Source organism: Mytilus californianus, unplaced genomic scaffold, assembly GCF_021869535.1.
Source record: "Mytilus californianus isolate M0D057914Y unplaced genomic scaffold, xbMytCali1.0.p SCAF_2, whole genome shotgun sequence".
Lineage (NCBI taxonomy): Eukaryota > Metazoa > Mollusca > Bivalvia > Mytilida > Mytilidae > Mytilus > Mytilus californianus.
The window spans coordinates 105,401,940-105,419,048 of NW_026262668.1; the positions used below are offsets into that span (position 1 = coordinate 105,401,940).

General features: G+C 34.3%; 1 protein-coding gene across 1 annotated transcript in view; it reads right to left on the bottom strand.

The window, feature by feature from the left end:
• The window catches only part of LOC127728505 (mediator of RNA polymerase II transcription subunit 1-like), a 99,244-nt gene that overhangs the window by 81,095 nt on the left and 1,040 nt on the right, over nucleotides 1–17,109 (bottom strand). The gene's annotated exons all lie outside the window — the stretch shown is intronic.

Consider the following 17,109-nt stretch of genomic DNA (forward strand, 5'->3'; position numbering starts at 1 on the left):
CGCTAACCCAGCAACATGTTCATTTACATATCCCTAAGTCAAGAACAGCATCAGTGGTTGTCTTTTGTCTTATCTTAATGTTATTGTTTTTTTTTTAAATTATTAGATTTTGATGTTGATGGTTGATCTTTGATGGACTCTTTTATATTCATTCCCCGTCTTTTAGACACACATGTAAGGTAATGAACAGATTGACATACATGTATATTGTAAGACATCTGTCTATTGTCGATGACTGTTTGTACACCTATAGATGTCTTTTTGTTTAATATATATGTTATTCAGGATCTTCAAAGGGGATATGGGCTCATATTCCCTGTCAAGTGTACATGTTTTATACCTCCTGAGGCACCAGGTGAAGGGGATAGGGCACTGACAGGGAATATGAGCCCATATCCACTGTGAAGCCCTATTAACAATCATATTATACTGCAGTGTCCTGATTTCAACACTTCTTTAAATTACCATTTTTTAAATGTTTTCCTTCATAGGGGATATGGGCTCATATCCGGTGTTTAGGTAACCAATCAAATTGCAGGATTATCCGGGATATTTCACTTCAGTATAATATATGTAAAGTGAGGGTTTATCTTTAAAATTTTGATTGGTGATTGCTTTCACATGTGATCTGGCAAATCTCATTTAAAAACATTCACCTACAGATATTTCATTTTTTGTAGTGTTGGAGATTTGAAAAATTTACACAAATACAACAGACAAATATCATAACAAAATTTTGAGAAATTATACAGGAATCGAACTTCTTCTTCAAAGACAATCTCTAAATTTGGTTTGTATCTTCCAATCGTCTGAGGAAACACATATTATATTCATAATCACTCTAAATATCAGCACAACAATGTTAAATCTGCAAATTTGTGGAAGCAAATTTTTTTGTTCTTCCCTCGCTGGGATTCGAACTCATGCTATTGAGATATCCAGACAACACCGCCTGCACTGTGTCCAGCGCTCTAGACCACTCAGCCACCTAGACTGAACTTAAAATTGTATTGCATTCACTGATATTTTCAGATACATGTAGCTTCCATTTGTTGAAGTTCTTTTTGTCAGTCAGATATGACTCTATTTTACACAATACTTGTTGATGATTTTCGACATTAAGCTAGCGTTGAACATAAAGAACATCACTCAAAAAATTATTCCAGTTAAAACATTATTTGCCCAATTCTCAGTCAAAAAGGTTAGAACTAGTACTGGCTCTTGGAAATTAAGGACAGTCAGAATACAGTATAGACTACAGACATGTTTTTCCTCCTAATCAGTTACATCAATAACAAGTAGAATTGTGAGCTACTGCTAACTTAAACTAATGATACCTTGTAAAATTTTCGGTTAAAAGAAAGTTGAAGAACAATGGATGAGAAAACACATCACATTGTATAGCAGGCTCACATGAATTCTAATATCAAATTTCATGGAGTTTTAATTCATAATTCCTGATAAAAATGAGTGGAAAATTTCATCAATGGTCATTTGTGTAAGAATATGTAAGTTATTCTTTTAAACAGGAAGTTGATAAGTGAGAAATGAGATATTGCATCACAGGATATAGCATGTTAATATGAAGCCTCATATCAGATTTCAAGAATCTCTTATTTGCAGTTTCCGAGAAAACTTTCATACATGGCCATTATTGTATAAGAATATATAAGTATTTGGTCTACATGCAAGGAGTTGATGAGTACTGATTGTCAATGTGAGAAAGTGTCACATGGTAAAGCATTCTCACATGTAGCTTGAAACCAAATCTAATAAAGCTCTGAATTGTAGTTCCTGAGATAAATCACTGAACATTCATGGGTTGGACAGAAGGAAAGAAGGGGGAAAAGCAGTATAATTACTAATCAATATAAGTCCATAGGGGTCCAATATGGTTAGGCCAAAAAAAAAATATATGTCTAAGGTTACATTTGTACATCATTAAAAAAATATAGGGTAAATAGGGCGGTATTTCCATTTTATTTCTTGCGACATGATTTTGAGTCGTGCGGTACGTCTTGCCTTGGTACGAGTTGTGCATGGGCTGAGTTTACCTATATTTTTAATGTTTGGATTATTTCCCTTGGTTATTGGTTGGAAAAAAATGGCAACAAAGTGTTTATTTCATCACAGGAGTCGTGAGTTTCCTTTAAACAGCTGTCATATTCACGATTGTGAACATTAAGATATATCAGGCAATTGATTTATTTCATTGACAACTTTAACATCACTTTTGACACGTGATCAGTAAATTTTTCATTTTACAACGGAAATAAAATGACTTAGGGTCGGCGCTCAAAATTTGGAATGGTCGGGTAACTGTCATGACTGTAAACAAACATATATTTCAATAAGCAAAAAAAAATAGACGGTGTTCTTCAACAGCATTATAAGTCAACTTTTGCTGCATGACCATCCATATTTTTTTGGCTGTGAAACAACTGGGATATTTCTAGTAACAGGAATTGCTACCAATTTTTTTCTAGTTTTTGTAGCCTTCAAGAAATAAAATATGAGACACCACTAGTATCCTATGAAAAATACATTACGAATACAGTGTAATTGCACTCTTGTTACCTTATTGCATACTGAAGATATATAAATTTCTATATTAATTATTTCAACATGTAAAACTCACAACTTTTTTTTTCTTGAAAATTCAAGATTTTCACAAGTAAATATAATCAAAGGTGACTAAATTACCTGGCCTTACCTATCACCTGGCTGTAACATTTGAAAGGCGTGAAGGTTTAATTACTTACAAAACAATGTATTTGAACAAGAGCCCTCATTTAATTTACATCCAGAAAACAAAATGCTTCGCTGAGCGCAGCCTGATACGACCGCAGAGGTTGAACCCTGAATAGTTGGGGCAAGTTTGGACACAAATATTCAAGCTTGATACTGTCTGAATTTGGATTGTGATCAAATTTTTTGACACAATACAGGTTTCTGACACAAAATAAATGTGTTCAAAGATCTTAACAATTTGAAATGGGACATTTAATTTACCTAGAATGGTCCTATATCTAAAATTTAACAACATGGTTAGATTCAGCAAATAAAAAATAAAATGCTTCGCTGAGCGCAGCCTGATACGACTGCGGAGGTCGAACCCTGAACAGTTGGGGCAAATTTGGACACAATATTCAAGCTTGATACTGTCTGAATTTGGATTGTGATCAAATTTTTGACAAATTATAGGTTTCTGACACATAATACATGTGGTCAAAGATCTTATAAATCCATTGCGCAATACTGTGCAATTGAAGATTTCTTCTTGAAACTTTTCAAAAATTCAAAATTTTCAAAATTTTCAAAAAAAACTATGAATCCCTTAAAAAAATCCCCCCCCCCCCCCAACTTTTTGAAACCCCCCTCGGAGCAATAACCCCAAAACTCAATCCCAGCCTTTCCTTTGAAGTATGGAACCTTGTAGTACAATTTCAGAGAGATCCATACACCTACACACAAGTTATTGTCTGGAAACTAAAAAATGCTTGTTTTTGGCCCTTTTTTGGCCCCTAATTCATACGTGTTTGGGGCAATTAACCCCAAACTCAATCCCAGCCTTCCCTTTGTAATATGGAACCTTAAGTTACAATGTCAGAGAGATGCATACACTTACACACATGTTATTGTCTGGAAACTAGAAAAATGCTTGTTTTTGGCCCCTTCTTGGCCCTCAGTTCCTAAACTGTTGGCCCCATAACCCCTAAAATGTATCCCAACCTTCTACTTGTGGTATTAAACATTGTGGTACAATTTCAGAGCAATCGAAATACTTATACACAAGTTATTATCCTGAAACTAGAAAAATGCTTGGTTTGGGCCCCTAATTCCTAAACGGTTGGGACCATCATCCCCAAAATCAATCCCAAACTTCCTTTTGTGGTATTGAACCTTATCAAAAAATTTCATAGAGATCCATTTACTTAAACTAAAGTTATTGTCCGGAAACCAATGTGTCTTCGGACGACGACGCAGACAACGATGACAACATCATACCTTTATACGATCCCAAAATTTTTTTTGCAGTCGTATAAAAACCAAAAATTTAATTCTAGTTGAAATCAAACAATGTTTGTAAGGGAGGTAACTCTAATGCAAAAAAACAAGAGGCTCTCAAGAGCCTGAATCGCTCACCTGTATTTCAGAGGAGAAGATTTTTAAATGTTAGCAAACTTGATAAACAAATTGTGTAAAATTGTCTTTAAAGGGCAATAACTCCTTAAGGGGTCAATTGACAATTTTGGTCATATTAACTCTTTTGTAGATCTTACTTTGCTGAACATTATTGCTGCTTACAGTTTATATATATCTATAATAATATTCAAAATAATAACAAATAAAATGCTTCGCTGGGCGCAGCTTGATACGACCGCAGAGGTCGAACCCTGAACAGTTGGGGCAAGTATGGACACAACATTCAAGCTTGATACAGCTCTGAATTTGGATTGTGATTAAATATTTGACACAGCATAGGTTTCTGACACAGAAAGAATGTGGTCTAAGAACTTCAATTTTTTTAATTTACCTATAATGGTCCAATGTCCAAAATCAAAATACATGGTTAGATTCAGCATATCAAAGAACCCCATATATTCAATTTTTGTTGAAATCAAACAAAGTTTAATTTTGGACCCCAACTTGGACAAACTTGAAAACTGGTCCCATAATCAAAAATCTAAACACATGTTTAGATTCAGCATATCAAAGTACCCCAAGAATTCATTTTTTGTTAAAATCAAACTAAGTTTAATTTTGGACCCTTTGGACCTTAATGTAGACCAATTTAAAAAACCGGACCCAAAATTAAAAATCTAAAAACACGGTTAGATTTGGCATATCAAAGAACCCCAATAATTCAATTTTTGATGAAATCAAACAAAGTTTGATTTTGGACCCTTTTGACCTCAATATGAACCAATTTGATAGCGGGCCCACAAATAAAAAATCTAAATACAAGGTAAGATTCAACATACCAATGAACCCCATATATTCAATTTTTGTTGAAATCAAACAAAGTTTAATTTTGGACCCCAATTTGGACTAACTTGAAAACTTGGCCAAAAATCTAAAATCTAAATACATGTTTAGATTCAGCATATCAAAGAACCCCATATATTCAATTTTTGTTGAAATCAAACAAAATTAATTTTGTTGGACCCCAACTTGGACCAACTTGAAAACTGGGCTCATAATCAAAAATCTAAACACATGTTAAGATTCAGCATATCAAAGAATCCCAAAAATTCAATTTTTGTCAAAATCAAACTAAGTTTAATTTTGGACCCTTTGGACCTTAATGTAGACCAATTTAAAAAACGGGACCCAAAATTAAAAATCTAAATACACGGTTAGATTTGGCATATCAAAGAACCCCAATAATTAAATTTTTGATGAAATCAAACAAAGTTTAATTTTGGACCCTTTTGACCTCAATATGAACCAATTTGATAGCGGGCCCACAAATAAAAAATCTAAATACATGGTAAGATTCAGCATATCAAAGAACCCCATATATTCAATTTTTGTTGAAATCAAACAAAGTTTAATTTTGGACCCCAGTTTGGACCAACTTGAAAACTGGGCCAAAAATCTAAAATCTAAATACATGTTTAGATTCAGCATATCAAAGAACCCCATATATTCAATTTTTGTTAAAATCAAACAAAGTTTAATTTTGGACCCTTTGGACCTTAATGAAGACCAATTTGAAAACTGGATCCAAAATTAAAAATCTAAATACACGGTTAGATTCGGCATAACAAATAAATAAATGTGGTCAAAGATTTTAAAAATCTAATGCGCCATACTGTGCAATTAAAGATTACTTCTTGAAATTTTTCAATATTTGAAATTTGAAAAAAAAATAATATTTAAAGAATAATTCTTTTTAATTTCTGAAATGTGAAATGAGAAAAAATTGACCCCCCACAATTTCTTTTTACCCCCCCCCCCCCTTTTTTCCCCCAAACCATAATTTACCATAGTGCTAACTTAATCTATTTTATAATAGAATTTAAAATATAGTGTCAAATCTTTCATATGGATTTTTTTGTAAAAAAAAAAGATGCAACATTTGCAGATATTTTTACTGGTCTTCCTTTATAAATATGCATTTCTTTAAACATAATTTAAAAGCAGTGTAAGGGAAGTAACCAAAACATGGTATTTGGATTACCTCCCTTACACTCTTTTAAATTATCTTAATTGTTCATTAACCATTACTTTGTACATAATTTAAAAGCAGTGTAAGGGAGATAATTTCAATGATGTATTTGATTTATCTCCCTTACACTGCTTTAAATTATGTTTTGTACTAAAGTATTTGTCCATTAACCAGGACAACCTTGTTTTCCCCCTTTTTTGCCCCTAATTCTTAAACGGTTTGAGCCATAACCCCCCAAAGCAAATCCTAACCAATCCTTTGTGGTATGGAAACTTGTAGTATAATTTCAGAGAGATCCATACACCGTTCCACAGTTATTGTCTGGAAACTAGAAAATGCTTATTTTTGGCCCCTTTTTGGCCCCTAATTCCTTAACTGTTGGTACCATAACCCCCAAAATCAATCCCCACCTTCCTTTTGTTGTATTGAACCTTATGGTAAAATTTCATAGAGATCCATTCACTTAAACTAAAGTTAGAGTGCGAAAACTAATGCGTCTTCGGACGACGACGACACCAACGTCATCCCAATATACGACCACAAAAATTTTTTTGCGGTCGTATAAAAACTGCAAAATTTTGTTAAAACTACCAATTCGGTGGCAGCAACCCAACAATGAGTTGTTCGATTCATCTGTTAATTTCAGGGCCGATAGATCTTGACCAATTAAACAATTTTACTCCATGTCACATTTGCTCTAAAAGATTTAGTTTTTGAGATATAAGCCAAAAAGTGCATTTGACCCTTATGTTCTATTTTTAGCCATGGAGGCCATGTTTGTCGATTGGATACAAACTTCAGATACAATTTATAAACAAGATACCCTAAGCACCATTTATTTAAATTTTGAAGGTAATTGGCCTAGTAGTTTCAGAGGAGAAGATTTTAAAATGTTAGCAAACTTGATGAACAAATTGTGTAAAATTGTCTTTAAAGGGCAATAACTCCTTAAGGGGTCAATTGATAATTATGGTCATATTAACTTTTTTGTAGATCTTACTTTGCTGAACATTATTGCTGCTTACAGTTTATATATATCTATAATAATATTCAAAATAATAACAAATAAACTGTTATCACAGAGATATGTCTCGCCTTTTTGTAATTTTGATAATGCAAATGTTGAAATTTAAATAGCAATACTTTAACATGTAAGTTATGCAAATATTCAAAGTCGATGAACCATGACTGAAGGTACATGGCTAAACAATCTCCATGGAATGAGATGTGTCAATGCTAAAACAACTGCATACCAAATACCATTGACTTATTATAAGTTGTTCCCTTTAAACAAACCTAAACACAAACATTAACTTGTAAACTATGTAAAAGTTTCAAAGTCAATGAACCATGATCAGGGGTGGGACTATATAATCTCCATGGAAACAATACTTGCAAATGCCAATAAATTTGCATACCAAATATTATTGACTTAACATTAGCAGTTCATCTAAACTGATCTAATAACAAACTAATACATGTAAACTAAGCAAAAGTTTGAAAGTAAATAGACCATGACTGAGGGGGCGGGCCAAATATTCTCCATGGAAATGAGATGTGCTAATGCTTATACAACTGAACACCAATTAACATTGGCCTACCACTGATGGTTCCCCTTGAACTGACCTAATCACAAACTAATACATGTTAACTTTTTCAAAGTCTATAGACCATGACTAAGGGGGTGGAGCCAAATAATCTCCATGGAAATGAGATATGCCAATGCTTATACAACTGCATACCAAATATCATTTACCTACCACTAGTGATTCCCCATAAATTGACCTAATCACAAACTAATACATGTAAACTATGAAAAGTTTCAAAGTCAATAGACCTTGACTGAGGGGGCGGGGCCAAATATTCTCCATGGAAATGAGATGTGCTAATGCTTATACAACTGAACACCAATTAACATTGGCCTACCACTAATGGTTCCCCTTGAACTGACCTAATCACAAACTAATACATGTTAACTTAGCAAAATGTTCAAAGTCTATAGACCATGACTAAGGGGGTGGAGCCAAATAATCTCCATGGAAATGAGATATGCCAATGCTTATACAACTGCAAACCAAATATCATTGACCTACCACTAGTGGTTCCCCATAAATTGACCTAATCACAAACTAATACATGTAAACTATGAAAAGTTTCAAAGTCAATAGACCTTGACTGAGGGGGCGGGGCCAAATAATCTCCATGGTAATGAGATGTGCCAATGCTAATACAACTGCATACCAAATATCATTGACCTACCACTAGTGGTTCACCATGAACTAGACCTAATCACAAACTAATACATTGTTGATGCCGCTGCTGACGCCGGAAACAGCATACCTATGTCTCGCATTTTGACTACGTCAAGGCGAGACAATCACAGTATTTGATGTTTCTAGAAACAGCTGAAAAATATTTCATACTAGCAAACAAATAGCAAAAAGTACCAACATAAAGTAACAAAGCTAAAGTAATTGTCCATTAATCAGGAAACCCTTGTTTTTTCCCCCTTTTTTGCCCCTAATTCATAAACAGACTGAGCCATAACCCCAAAGGCCAATCCTAACCACCCTTTGTGGAAACTTGTGATACAATTTCAGACAATTCCAGACACTGTTCCACAAGTTATTGTCTGGAAACTAGAAAAATGCTTATTTGGGCCCCTTTTTTACCCCTAATTCCTAAACCGTAGGGACCATAACCCCCATAATCAATCCCAACCTTCCTTTTGAGGTTTCAAACCTTGTGTTGAAATATCATAGATTTATAATTACTTATAGTTATTGTCAAATTTCCAATGGAGTTTGCAACCATAATAACCCATTTAAATACATCATAAAAGTCTTAAAATAGAAAATGACATACCTAAGCATGGCTAAAACTAAATTACCTTGCATTTTTAAAAAAGTAACTTCTAAAAATAAATTGACAGCTAATCACCTCAAGACAATACAACATTTCTTTATACATAATTTAAAAGCAGTGTAAGGGAGGTAGTTCAAACACATTGTCAATGTTGTGTTTGAATTACCTCCCCTACACTGCTTTTAAATTATGTTTTGTACTTAAGTAATTGTCCATTAACCTGGAAACTCTTGTTTATCCCCCTTTTTTGCCCCTAATTCCTAAACGGTTTGAGCCATAACCCCCCAAAGCCCATTCTTACCATCCCTTTGTGGTATGGAAACTTGTGGTATAATTTCAGACAATTCCATACACTGCTCCAAAAGTTATTGTCTGGAAACTAGAAAAATGCTTATTTGGGCCCCCTTTTGCCCCACTAATTCCTAAACTGTTGGGACCATAACCCCCAAAATCAATCCAAACCTTCCTTTTGTGGTCATAAATCTTGTGTTTAAATTTCATAGATTTATATTTACTTATACTAAAGTTATTGTCCGTAAACCAAATGTCTTCGGATGACGCTGACGACGACAACAACGAATATGTGATACCAATATACGACCGCAAAAATTTTTCGTTCGTATAAAAAGTAATAAGTGATTTATGCAAGGACTGCTAAAAAATGAATAAAATTTCTTGTATATTAAATTGAGGCAAAATGCATGAAATGGAAAGTATGAAGGACCTTTACTCTCAATAAATTATTTTAATCTCTTTCTAATTGATCAAACAGTGTTGTTTGAAAACAAATCAAGTCAATATTATTACAGGGACCCGAACCTCATCTTAAAGTGCACAAAAAGAAAATTATCCATGCATATTCTGGACGAAAACATATGGGCTACTGTTTAATCTTTTGTCAAGCATTTTCTGTGACTGACATTAAGATTTTCAATGTGTTCGCATTCCTTTTTATTATTCTTTCTGTGACTTTTCTCACCATCTCTGCAATTTTACCACTCTGCAATTTTTCGAGGTTTCCACTTTGGATTCCATTCTTGTAACTTAGTAATTTTGCATTGATGTCCTTGTATCGCACTCCTGATTTTGATTTGTGTTTGGACTCCAGCAAACACCTGATGTTCTAATTTGAGTCCTTTATGACTGCTGTAGACATTATTCACATCATAGAGGACATATTAGCACTTCATGTTTTAAAACATTCTGGTGTTGTAAATTGGACACGTTTTGGTGGATAGAAATAGTTACACCAACAAAATTCAAACTGAGTCTGTGTTTTGTGGTAATAAGCATTGTGCATAAGTTTCATAACATTTGGTTGAGGCAAACTAAAGTTAGAGAACAGAATCGAAAAATTCAGCAATTTTTCCATTTGTAAAGGGGCATAACTCTAGAACGGTATAAGTGACACCACCATATTCAAACCATGATCTGTGTTTTGTGGTTATAAGCATTGTGCATAAGTTTCATAACATTTGGTTGAGGCAAACTTAAGTTAGAGAACGGAAACGAATAATTCAGCAATTTTTCCATTGTAAAGGGGCATAACTCTAGAATGGTAAACGTGACGCCACCAAAAGTCAAACTTGATCTGTGTTTTGAGGTAATAAGCATTGTGTATAAGTTTCATAACATTTGGTCAAGGCAAACTAAAGTTAGAGAGCAGAAACCAATTTTGGGACGTACGGACGGATGTACAGACGGACAAGGGTAAAACTTAATGCCCTCATCCACTACAGCAAGGGCATAATGATTCCTATTGCTGAGTTGAACACTTTCATATTCTCAAGACAATACAAAATTAATGTGGTAGGAGATAGCTTTTTCTAGTAATATCAACTTAAAATATCAAATGTCTAGTATTTGCCGGTTTTTACCATTGACCTAGTAGACACTTACCTGGTCAATAGATAGATTATGAATGAAGTTAACCAGAGTTTGAGTTATTTCCCTTTGCCACCATTTTGGAGGGATTAACAGTTAATTTTCTTATTTGACTAACCAAATTGAAACATGCGATACACACAAGTCTGATAAGAAATCCTTTTATTGATTGTAGTGATCAATGAATTTAAAAGTAAGGCTAAAAGAAATAAAATTTGTTCAGAAAAAAACTTTTCTAATGTCTATTTGGCTATTGTATGAAGAAATTTGTGCACATAGAACTCCAATATGGCATCAAAAGGGAAGTAACTCTTGCCTAACTTGTTTTCTTTGAAACCGATCTATACAGGTATTGTTAATGACTAGTTTTTGGCCGACCTACATTCTGAGGCATCAAATCTGTAAAGTGTCATTTTCGTTGACATGCTTATTGAAGAATGAAGTGGTTCTCATGAAATCCAAGTGTATAATTGAAAGACAAAAAAACTTTGATTACAGCGGTATAGCCTAGGTTTTAGGATGACTAATTTTACTTTTGCCAAAAATGCATAATTTTGATAAAGTATTTCTGTGAGCACTTCGGACTTAATGAGCGTGCAAGTACCAAGTAAATACATGAAATATAAGCATAAGAGTTATGTACAAATGGTAAACAAATTAATTGATTCATACAGGTTGTATTTTTTTTGCAGGCCCCAAAATTATTTAATTTTACCAAAATCTATGTTTTGTTCTGTTTTTTTTTTTAAAGATATGATTATCATGACTGCATTTATTACATTTTGTACGACATGATTCAGTATAAACTGCTTTTTTTTACTTGATCCGTGTGCGTTCGCCCAAAAACTTGTTCGCTCCCATCCACGTTAGCATCCCACATGTTCACATCCTGGGTCTGATCGCACCCTACACATTTGCATCCTTTTTAAAGTTATGTTTAAAATCATTTTTTAATCATGCTTTAGTCAGTGTATTGCTATAAAATAAAGATAATTTTTATCTTTTGTTTAAAAATAAAGTGACATTCTAAAACAGGTTTTGTTTTGTGAATTATTTTGACAAAATGAATAATGAATATTGTCATGATGATCAATATGATCAAAGGCCAAGTAATTGCTCTCTAAGACTTGTAATAAAAAGGTGGAAGATACCATCAGACTAGTCACAATGCAATTGCTATAACAACAACGAATAAAACAAAAACCAGGCTACAAAGCACATGTTTATTAGGTGCATTACCATGAGGGTCTGAATGGGGTTTACAGAATAGAGAATAGTGGACCAATACTACAGACAAATGGGCCCAAAAAATAAATCAAAGCACTGTAAGCGCTGTAGGCAGTTAACCAAAAACCAAGGCAAACGTAATTATGAAAACTGTGGCAATGTTGCTTCAATTTTCTTTTAAGATTTGAAAGAACAAACATTAAACATTCGTATATTGTACATTTATGTTCATTAAATGAATTGATTATTAAGGCAAATTAATTAATATTTCATCAAGGTTTTCAAAAGCAACTCATATATCAATGTAAATGACCCCCATCTTCACCCCCAAGTGCATGATGTTACTCCATACCAAGTTTGGAATAAAATGACAGGTGATTATAAAACAGTTGGTCAAACATTCTCGGGCTTTACACTGCTTGAAAGATTTATATGTTTTCTTTAAAATGAGCCATAAATGAAAATTATTATAGGCCCAGAAATAATTTAATAAACAATTAAAGTAAATTCAATAATCTAGACGCATTTTTTGGATCAATTTTTTTTTATAATAAACAAGAAATAACTGTAACAGGATGCCGTTACGAAGTCTCCCAAACAAAGCCCCCATAATTCGTCATTCCCATGGTCTCCTGACATTGGGCAAAGTCCAGTTCATATTGGTTTGGTCTAGTAAAGTGATATGCATATGTGACACCAAGGAGATTGACCCTGTATGTCATTCAAATCTTTTTGAAATGATGAACAGGAATTAATATGGTTTAGGTGTGGGTATCTCGACCGTTTACAAGTTCTCAAACAGGAGGGGTTGGGGTGACCCCAGGGACTCCCCCTATATTTCATTTGATTTGTTATATTGTCCCATACATGAATACATATGGTTTAGGGTGGGGATCTCGACCATTTCCAAGTTCTCAAACAGGAGGGGGTGGGGTGACCCCAGGGACTCCCCTATATTTCATTTGATTTGTTATATTGTCCCATACATGAATACATATGGTTTAGGGTGGGGATCTCGACAATTTCCAAGTTCTCAAACAGGAGGGGGTGGGGTGACCCCAGGGACTCCCCAAATATTTCATTTGATTTGTTATATTGTCCCATACATGAATATATATGGTTTAGGGGTGGGGATCTTGGCTGTTTACAAGTTCTCAAACAAGAGGGGGTGGGGTGTCCCCATGGACTCCCCCTATATTTCATTTGATTTGTTTTATTGTCCCATACATGAATATATATGGTTTAGGGGTGGGGATCTCGACCATTTCCAAGTTCTCAAACAGGAGGGGGTGGGGTGACCCGAGGAACTCCCCATACATTTCATTTGATTTGTTATATTGTCCCATACATGAATATATATGGTTTAGGGGTGGGGATCTTGACTGTTTACAAGTTCTCAAACAGGAGGGGCGGGGGTGTCCCTAGGGACTCCCCCTATTTTTCATTTGATTTGTTTTATTGTCCCATACATGAATGTATATGGTTTAGGGGTGGGGATCTCAACCATTTCCAAGTTCTCAAACAGGAGGGGTTGGGGTGACCCCAGGGACTCCCCATATATTTCATTTGATTTGTTATATTGTCCCATACATGAATATATATGATTTAGGGGTGGGGATCTCGACCATTTACAACGGTTCTCAAACAGGAGGGGGTGGGGTGACCCCAGGGACTCACTCTATATTTCATTTTTGATTTGTTTTATTGTCCCATACATGAATATATATGTTTTAGGGGTGGGGATCTTGACCATTTCCAAGTTCTCAAACAGGAGGGGGTGGGACAACACTGGGGACTCCCCCAAATTATTTTCATTTGATTTCTTTAATTGTCCCATTCAAGTATATATATTGTTTAGGGGTGGGGATCGCGACGGTTACAAGATCAAAGTACATTTTCAAATTAAAGGGGGTTGGGATGTCCCCCAGGGACTCACCCTATATTTTGGTTGATTTTTTGTATTGTCCTGTTCTCATTACTGAAGACTGCATGTGTCTATCACCTACTGTTTTTCGAGAAATAGTCATTTGAAAATTTAAAAAAATAAAATCCCATAGGGTTCTATAGTAAACCCCTCCCTTCTTCGGGCCCCTCAAAATACCCCTAAATAGACCCCAATGCACAAACAAAAGATAAATGGCTCCGCTAGACATGTTAGTCTAATATTTTATGAAACCCTAAGTAAATCTGACAAACGGTCAAAGTTGTCTTCTTAGACGGTTTGAGTGGATTCGGTCCGACTTGTCTCGGGGACGAGTTGTCCACATTACTTAAAACATCCCATCAACGTCGATTTCCACATCTGTTTTCATGACCTCGTTTCATTCATAAAATAACAACAACCTTATTTGGCAAGATAAGTTAGAAATTACCCCCACTTATATAACTTTATTTCCTCTATCATAGAGATTTGTTGTACATGAACAATATTCCTGCGCATTTTGCCATTTGGGAAATATAAACGACTTGTAATTACCGATTTTCGGCGATGAAATATTTCATACAATTGTTCTTTGACATCGTAGCCAAAAGCACAGGGGATAATAAACTACGTACGGATTTCTATTGAGCACTACTTCCTATGTGCAACTTCAAAAGTTTTGGGTAGTTCGACGATCATTTAAGGTTTTTCTGGTCATATTTTTTGTATTCCAGAAATAAAAGTATTAAAAAAATGTCCAATTAGTTATAAATAACATAATAGCCAGCTAGATAATAACAATGGCACGTATTTCAGCATTTATTGGGTAGAACACAAATCTAGGGTGCTCGCATAAGGCAGCTTAACTGCCTAAAAATTGAGAAAAATAGGCAAAAAAGAATAATAGTACAGAATAATGGGGTGCTAATATACATGTATAAAGAATACAGAAATGAAGGACCCAACATCCAAATGCTAGTTATATCAGCAATCATGATTTTCAAACACAAAACAACCATACCAAATTACATGTAGCTTTGTAAATACCATTCAATAGTAATCATAAACAAGAATGTGTCCATAGTACATGGATGCCCCACTTGCACTATCATTTTCTATGTTCAGTGGACCGTGAAACTGGGGGTCAAAACTCTTAATTTGGCATTAAAATTAGAAAGATCATATCATAGGGAACATGTGTACTAAGGCTCAAGTTAATTGGACTTCAACTTCATCCAAAACTACCTTGACCAATAACTTTAACCTGAAGAGGGACAGACGGACGGACGAATGGAGGCACAGACCAGAAAACATAATGCCCCTACAACTATCGTAGGTGGGGCATAAAAATTAACATTTAATAATTAATCATCTAATCACCCCAAAAATATTTCTATATAAATATTTTCGGAGCAGGATGTTTGCTCTTTTTCATAGGACATTTGCACTTTTTATATATAGACATTTGCGCTTTTACAATATTTGCTTCTTATGACTTCCCTCCTATTTCATCCTGGCTTAGGACCGGAAGAGTTAAAGTCATAATTTCCATTATGGTTAAAAGTTTAATTGTCATTTCATAACACATTCGTGTTAAAAAGTCATTTCACAGCACATACATATAGTTACAATGTACAAAAATGTATATATAGCTAAAAAAAACCATTAAAAAGACATAAAGACACACATAGTCATCACAGGTCAGTTTTTGCTTGATATCTGAAGCTCAGGGAATGAACAAATTTAGCTCTTGTAATCTGCCCTGACTGGTATTTCGCCAACATTTCAAATAAATATTCTAGTTTCTCTTCCTCAATTTTTGACTGAGGTCCCTATTCTTCATTATAACGAATTTAATGTAATTAACCGACTGTTGTTCAATAATAAAAATCCATTGTGACATTAATATTTTTTTCCTTTACTAGTATATAACTCTATGTTTAAGACTGTGCCAATGTTAACTTATTAGCCTCAAATATAAGTTGAATTTATTTACGTTATGATTACAACTCCTTAAAATTAGGTTGACGACTATAGGTTAAAAGCACAAACGCGTCTGGTCAATTTAATACAGGTGTATCAACATTTAAAGCACAAATGTCCATAGTGTTTGGAGCGCAAATGTCCTATTGTGGTACAGGTAAAAAAGCGCAAACGTCCTGTGCCTAATATTTTGATATATACATCTAATAATTCAAACTGTATTTGAACAAGTATTCTGAGAGTATTGCATGGCAATACATTTTTGTACATACAGTAGTCATTGTATTGGAACAAAATGCTAACTTGATCTATAACTTGTAATGGTGTAAACTTTATAACAAATATCAAGTCAATATCTTCAAGCATGACCAAAAAAGTGTTGAAAACTGATTATCTAATAAAGTGAATTTTGAATTCCAAGGACCATAACTGCACAAAATCATCAGACCGGAACAAAACTCGAACTTGATCCGTAACTTGTCATGATAAAACTATATACCAATTATCAAATCAATATCTTCAAGTATGACAAAAAAAGTGCAGAAAACTGATTATTTGAGTGAATTTTCTAATTCCAAGGACTATAACTCTGCACAAAATCATCAGACTGGAACAAAATTCGAACTTGATCTGTAACTTGTCATGATAAAACAATACACCAAATATCAAATCAATATCTTCAAGCACGAAGAAAAAAAATGTGGAAAACTGATTTGCCGAACTGACGGATGGACAGGCAGACAGACGGAGTGCAAACCTAAAGTCCCCTTTAACTTCGTTGGTAAGGGACTAATAAAAAATAGGGTGCAAACGAACCAAGGGGGCGAACATGTGGGGGCAATCGTGTAGGGTACGAATGTGTTTTGGGAGTGAACAGACCCTATACCATTTTTACTTTTGTATTTCCTCAACTAAATATAATAGGAAGACAGAAGATACCATGGGGACAATTAAAAATAGTAATTTGAAGAAAACAACACAATGGCCAAAAAGATAAATAGCAGTCCAAACAGAAAACATAGGACTGAAAAAACAGAATAACAAAGTATGGGAG